Source organism: Micropterus salmoides, unplaced genomic scaffold (genome assembly GCF_014851395.1).
Source record: "Micropterus salmoides isolate LMB-PRFRI ecotype aquatic unplaced genomic scaffold, ASM1485139v1 Ms_hic_scaffold_2, whole genome shotgun sequence".
Taxonomy (NCBI): Eukaryota; Metazoa; Chordata; class Actinopteri; order Centrarchiformes; family Centrarchidae; genus Micropterus; species Micropterus salmoides.
The window spans coordinates 3,280,127-3,286,828 of NW_024041150.1; the positions used below are offsets into that span (position 1 = coordinate 3,280,127).

General features: G+C 42.9%; 1 pseudogene; it reads left to right on the plus strand.

Annotated features, from left to right (window-relative positions):
- The first annotated feature begins 1,272 nt into the window (after positions 1-1,272).
- Positions 1,273-4,996, plus strand: LOC119911442 (annotated as a pseudogene).
- Positions 4,997-6,702: the final 1,706 nt, after the last annotated feature.

The following is a 6,702-nucleotide window of genomic DNA, read 5'->3' on the forward strand; positions in this document are numbered from 1 at the left end:
GAAACTGAACCATTCTTTTCTCTCCCCAGGGAACCCCTCCATGGCATCTGCAAGGCAGCCAGTGTGATAACCACAGCTCTTAAATTAGTCATTTTAAAAACCTATGTTAATCTATGGGAGGCTATGGTCATTTATTGGCATTGCAAGATAAATTTAAATACATTACACTGTAGAATTTCTTATAAACACATGGTCTCTGTCTTACTAGGGAAAAGAGGGGAATTCCAGCATGTAGCAATCAACAGCAGCAACATGCAGTAGAGGCGTATGGCGGCTTGAGGGCGCTACTATCCAAGGCTACCCACGGCATCGGTATCATACCCACGCACAAGGTTATCATACAATAATTGGGCTCAGATTAGAAAATGATGAAAAGGATTCGGGAGCAGTATGGGTTCCTGCTCTCACCTCCAGCAACATTAATCCCATCAATTTTAGAAGTGAGATTTTAGAAGATTGCATATCTTGTCCTAACACTCATAATTTCGTGCCTTCGCTTGAACTGTAAATAGCAAAATGATTGAAGGGGGAATTGGGGGAAATCAGCACTTCAGCTCCCACACAAGGACCAACCGATCTTCAAAATTAAACCTGTCTTCATGAAAAAAGTAACTGAACCATCCTCTGTCTTTTCCCTTAAAGCAGAATGAACAAAGTTAAACCTGGAACAAATCATAGCACATCTGAGACTCTGCTGCTGCTACCATCTAAAATTCTGACAACGTTCGTCAGTTTTTCTTGTATAGGCTAATAGTAGCAATTTTCTGAAATGCCTGGCGACGGCCCACTCCTATACATCACCATTTACGCACCCTTTGTTTTTCTCTCTCCTGCGTGTGTATATAGGCCTATGTGTATACCACGCGTGCGTGTATGCGTGAAGGCAGCAATGTTTAATAACACAGGCGATATCAAAATACATCTGAAATCGACAAAAATATTAAATCTTTCTGCGCAATTACGCACGGTCATCCATAGACATAGTTTGCCTTGCTAAAGCATTTTTAGTAGAATAAACTCCAAAAAGACACGTTTTTGGGGAATAATTTGTTTAAATGTTAGTATCAGTCAGCCTATAGGCTATTCAACATACCTTTGGACGTCACACGTCAACTTTTGTGAAATGTACATACTGGCGCTGCGGTGTTTAAGTTTCAGTCTCAGTATATCAGGCTGAAAAGTGGGATAGTAGCCAGGGTGGCCACACACAACAGGCAATAAAATCGTATTTTATAGGTCAGGTATTTTGGGAATATGCTTGCGGCGCACCACGTGCGTAATGACGAGTATGCCTCTAAATAGGAGAATTAATGCGTCGAAGCTTTATGAAAGGAACGAGAGCATGTCAGGGTAGTTTGTCCTGAGGGTGGCCGTGGAAAGGAATTACGCATTTCTCATACCAACACTGGCACATCTGTGCGCGTCTATGTCACCACCGGACAGGTCTCCAAGTCCATGGATAAAAAGGAACAGAGGGCAACAGAATGGTTGTTGTGGGAGCGAACAACGGAACCTTAGGTAGTGGCAACATGAGGTCGTCGTTCATCATAGAGGATAGAGTCGGTGGTGAAGATCCCGGGGGCTCGACCATCATGATGATCTCGGAGGCTCTTGCGCCCCGGCTGCTGATGATTGCGCAGGGCGCCGCAGAGGCTGCAGCAGCAGCGGCAGCAGCGACTTCTCCGTCCACCTCCAGTCAGCCGCAGGTCATGGAGACGAACGGGACCCGGTGTGGCGAGCAGATCCTCAGCTACGGACGGGTGGAGAAAGTCCTAATCGGTGGGGTCCTCACCATGCTCACGCTGTCCACCATCTGCGGGAACTTACTGGTGGTCATCTCCGTGTGTTTCGTCAAGAAGCTGCGCCAGCCGTCCAACTATCTGATCGTTTCTTTGGCCATGGCAGACCTGTCAGTGGCTCTGGCCGTGATGCCGTTCGTCAGTATCACGGACCTAATAGGTGGTCAGTGGATATTCGGACAGTTTTTCTGTAACGTTTTTATTGCCATGGATGTAATGTGCTGCACCGCGTCCATCATGAGTCTGTGCGTAATCAGCATCGACAGGTGAGATAAAGTTATTTTATGTCTTTAACAAAGTAAAGATTTCTTGCAACCTAACCCAACCTAAATGCAATAAAAAAGATGTCAAACAATCATACTACGTAAAGCTACTTGGTCATTATTTAGACAGAAAAGACAACAGTAATATAAATATGAAATATTTTATATATTATTTTCGTTATTTATTTATTACACTTTCAGGGATAGCAGTTTTGGAGCCATATTCTCCGCATATAGATTTTGTCAGAAGAAAACACATTTGGCAATATCCTATTCTTAAATCCCACTTTTTTCCATGCACCATTCTTTAAAAAATCCCATTACGCAGTCTGATAAGGCATTTTTTGCTCAGTCCTCCGCGGCACTGAAACATGGGGTTTGTCTAAGTAGGTCAGAGTGCGGAGGATCACTGTGGTTCAGGGTCTGGCGCAAAGGGCAAATTGGTGAGACAAACTGGCTGATGTGGGGTTCAAACCTGTGACCTTATGTCTTGGTTCTTTGTCCACTGTACACCAGATTCCTGTCTAACGAAACCCCCTTTGAATCAAATAAAAGGCTCGGAGTTGGAGTTGCAAGCAGTCAGAAGAAACACGCTGTAAATGACTCTCAAATTACCCCAAAATTAAAATGAATGCAATAATTGATTTCTATCGTTTTGTTGACATGTAGTTTCATCGGATTAATCCATTTAATTAAATTATGAAATAATTTCTTGAACACACACATGCCTGCAAATCCAGTATGTAAATGTCAGCCTTTGTTCCAAACAGTATTTTTCCAGTGAGATTTTTGAGTCTGAACAAAAATGGGTTAATTCTGTAATTGTATTCCGGTCAAACTTCCCACTGCAAAACCTAAGCTTTATTTAACAGTGAAAAGCTTGCTCACCACATATGGTCTTTCTCAGCATCTTGGAGCTTCTCTTTCATAAAATTACCCAGTTTCCCTCCTGGGGGCTGCATATGGCAACCACAGATTGTTGGTAAGCACCTTGCTCAAGGGCACCTTGTTGAGGATTGGGTCTACATCACTTAACTCAGGGAAGGATAAGGCAGAGTAGGATACCTTTGTGTTAGACACAAAATGAAAAGATGATAAATAATAATTTAGGTAAATTTTGTCTACCTGTTTATAAAATCTTTCAACATATTTTTCCTCTGTAGGTATTTGGGAATCACAAAACCCCTGACGTATCCTGTCCGGCAAAACGGCTGCTGCATGGCCAAGATGATCCTGTCAGTGTGGCTCCTCTCAGCCTCCATCACCCTACCTCCTCTGTTCGGCTGGGCGCAGAACGTCAACGATGGCAGAGTCTGCCTCATCAGTCAGGACTTCGGCTACACCGTCTACTCTACAGCGGTGGCGTTCTACATCCCCATGTCAGTGATGCTGATCATGTACTACAGGATCTACCGGGCGGCCAAACTCAGCGCTGCCAAGCACACCATCACTGGCTTCCCCAGGGAAGGGGAGCACTATGCAGTCGTCGCTCCTCGAGGGGCAAGAGGAGGGCACGAGGGTCACCAGCCAGCAGTATCAGGAGAAACAGGAAGCGTTGAAGGGACAGAGGCTGAGCAGGAAGAAGCTGAGGATGAGGAGGAGAGCCTGGACTGTGTGGCAGCTGCGTTGAAGCTCCAGCGTGAGGTGGAGGAGGAGTGCAGCACACGAGTCTCTCGCCTCCTCAAGACTGGTGAACACCACCAGCGCCGAAAGAGAAAAAATCAATCCATTTTCAAACGGGAGCAGAAGGCTGCAGCCACTCTGGGCATCGTGGTCGGCGCCTTCACCTTCTGCTGGCTGCCGTTCTTCTTGGTGTCCACTGCTAGGCCGTTCATCTGCGGTGTGGAGTGCAGCTGCGTGCCGCTCTGGCTGGAAAGAACTCTGTTGTGGCTCGGATATGCCAACTCCCTCATTAATCCTTCATTTATGCATTTTTCAACCGTGATCTGAGGACCACCTATAGTAATCTTCTGCGGTGCCGCTACAGGAACATCAACCGGAAGCTCTCGGCTGCTGGCATGCACGAGGCTCTAAAACTGGTGGAGAAACCAGATACTGATGTGTAAAGCTGTACGGCATCAGTCATGCTGCAGAGACCAACAGAGACAACTTTCAGGGAAAAGTCGAAGTGGGGCTGAGACTATGTCACAAGGCCATCGTGCTGCCAGACTGGTTATTTCCCTAAATTTGTACAATGATTGCTGAGGTGAGATGAAGCAAGAGAAGAAGCATACATCTTTTTTTTCCTGGTGACACTGAGGGGAAGTGTAACTCACTGGCAATGAATTCACACTGTCTGAACAGCAGCTGCTGCTGCAGCAACTACTGAATGATCATTGCACCCGTGGTGAAGTCCAACACTTGTAATGATGGCTGCTTCCTTGGTCTACTCAAAACTGGTTGGTAACACAATAGCCAGTTCTTGTATTTTCAGACTGAGCCAAGGAAAACTTCACAAACAACAAACATTGAGGAGTACTTGTAGTTTGATTGGCCCATAAGGATTGAACACAAAAAGTACTGTCCTTGGTCCCTGGTTATCACAGTGACAGTGTTTTTTCACTGCTTCTAAATGTTGAGTTTGCCTCAGTGGACAATGGTGACAACAAGTGGACAAGTTATGACTAAAACTCAACTGACATGTAAAATTTGTAAAATAATTTTCTGGGAGAAACCTTGTGATGATCTATCATACCTGATAAGAGTTTGTATGTTTTTTTTTGTCAATATCACTATGGGTTGAACGTGCCAAAACTTCCCTCTACTCAAGTCATGTCCACTACTCTGTTGAAAAACAGCTCATTGATCTATCTGTTTTGTATTCAGGCTGCTCACTTCTGAACAAACAAGCATTTTTAGGAAGTGGTATTGTGGGATAGGTAATAGGATGGAAACCAACATGCTAGAGATAAGGATATATAGAGAAAGAAGATCACTTGGGACTTTTTGAATGTGCCTGTGCCTTTTCCTCAGTTAAAGGTTTGGAGGGAGCACATAAGAATCTCTTTTCAAACTATGCACCTCGAGTTTAGATTTGACACAATATGTCAGTCCCCTGGGCACTCCTGTGTTGATCATGGCTCAGTTGTAGCCTTATTGTGTATTATGACCCACAATAGCTTGTGAAACGGCACTGTCCAGACAAATGCTAATGGAGGAGTGGATCATAGTTAAAGCTTTCAGAATGGCCTACTTTTCTCTTCATATTTTTGTAATATATTAAATAATCGCCCATCACAATTTCTTAGACCCCAAGGTGATTAAATAACTTGTATTGTGGGATCAATAGCCCAAACCCCAAAGCTAATGAATTCACAGGACAGAAAAAAAGAAAACAAAAAAAAGATGTGTATTTATTTTTAACATGACATGATGAAAAAAAAACATTCTTAGTTATATTTATTAAACGCTAAACACTAAAAAATATATGCTAATCTGCTTCATCAGGAGTGCGTGGGTGGTTTGGCCAGATTTGACTGACAGTGGTCTGATGAAATTTCATCCACTTTTGACTCAAATGTTGCTAAACTCTGATTGGTGCACGACAATATCATCCCGCACAATATCATCACATCCATTATCTTTTTTTGAGTTCCGCCCTCTTCAAACCAGTGAGAAAAGCAAGAGCAAAACATGAATACAGAAAATGTACTGTTCAAACCCATCACACTGTCATAGTAAGAAGCTGATTGAGAAAATTGGTTTTCAACAATGAATCAGTTATTAAAATTGTATAATTAGTCAATTAGTCAACTCTTTTGATTGACTAATTAATGAATGAATCAAGTAATCATTTCAGCAGTATAGCTACCAACATTAATCAGAGTGCTCGCTGTGAAATAGACGCATTTTAACCAGTTTACAGGCTCACACCTTGTATTTCTCACGCTGAGAAGTGGGATGACGCCCACCAAGTTGTCCTGCTTTATACAATGAATGGAGAGGCGCAGGCATACGGAGTGAAGTTTTCTGCCGTGTTCATAAATGCCACCTACCAGCCAATCAGAAATTTAAATTTCTTTTTTCTGTGTAAATTTTGTAATTTTCTAAATTTTAGGTTTACCAATTATCAGAATTGACCAATTGTTATGATTGCTATTTGTCGATTTGTCGTATGATTGCTCTGGTCATTTATGAACAATAGGTAAAATTTAACTGCTAGCAAAAACTTGGGAATTGGGTGGGGCAGAGGGGCCGCTGCTGCTAATATTTGAGTGGCTCCTCCCCAAACAGATGGAATCTCACTCCAAACGTTTGATAAAACTTGGGAGCCCTGATTAATTCTATATCTTCCAAGCTTCATATCTTTCAACTGTTCACCCTCTGCAATTATTATGTTCTATTTGATCACAGACACTAATTACAGCGACACAGCATCTAATGGTCTCTTGGGCTGTTAATGTAGGGTGAGGCTCAGAGTGGAAATCTGATTTGGATGTAAGCGGAAAGAGAGCAGATTATTTCAAGTATTTCATTGGTGTTTCCATGCACCTCCCACAGAGATTAGGAGACTTAGGAGAGTTTAATTATTGTAAAGCACAGGTTCAGCTCTGGGGAAGTGAACAGAGTGCATATGCAGTATATGCATATTAAAATTCCAATTCATTTAATGTAAATGCCATATCCTGTGTATAATAACA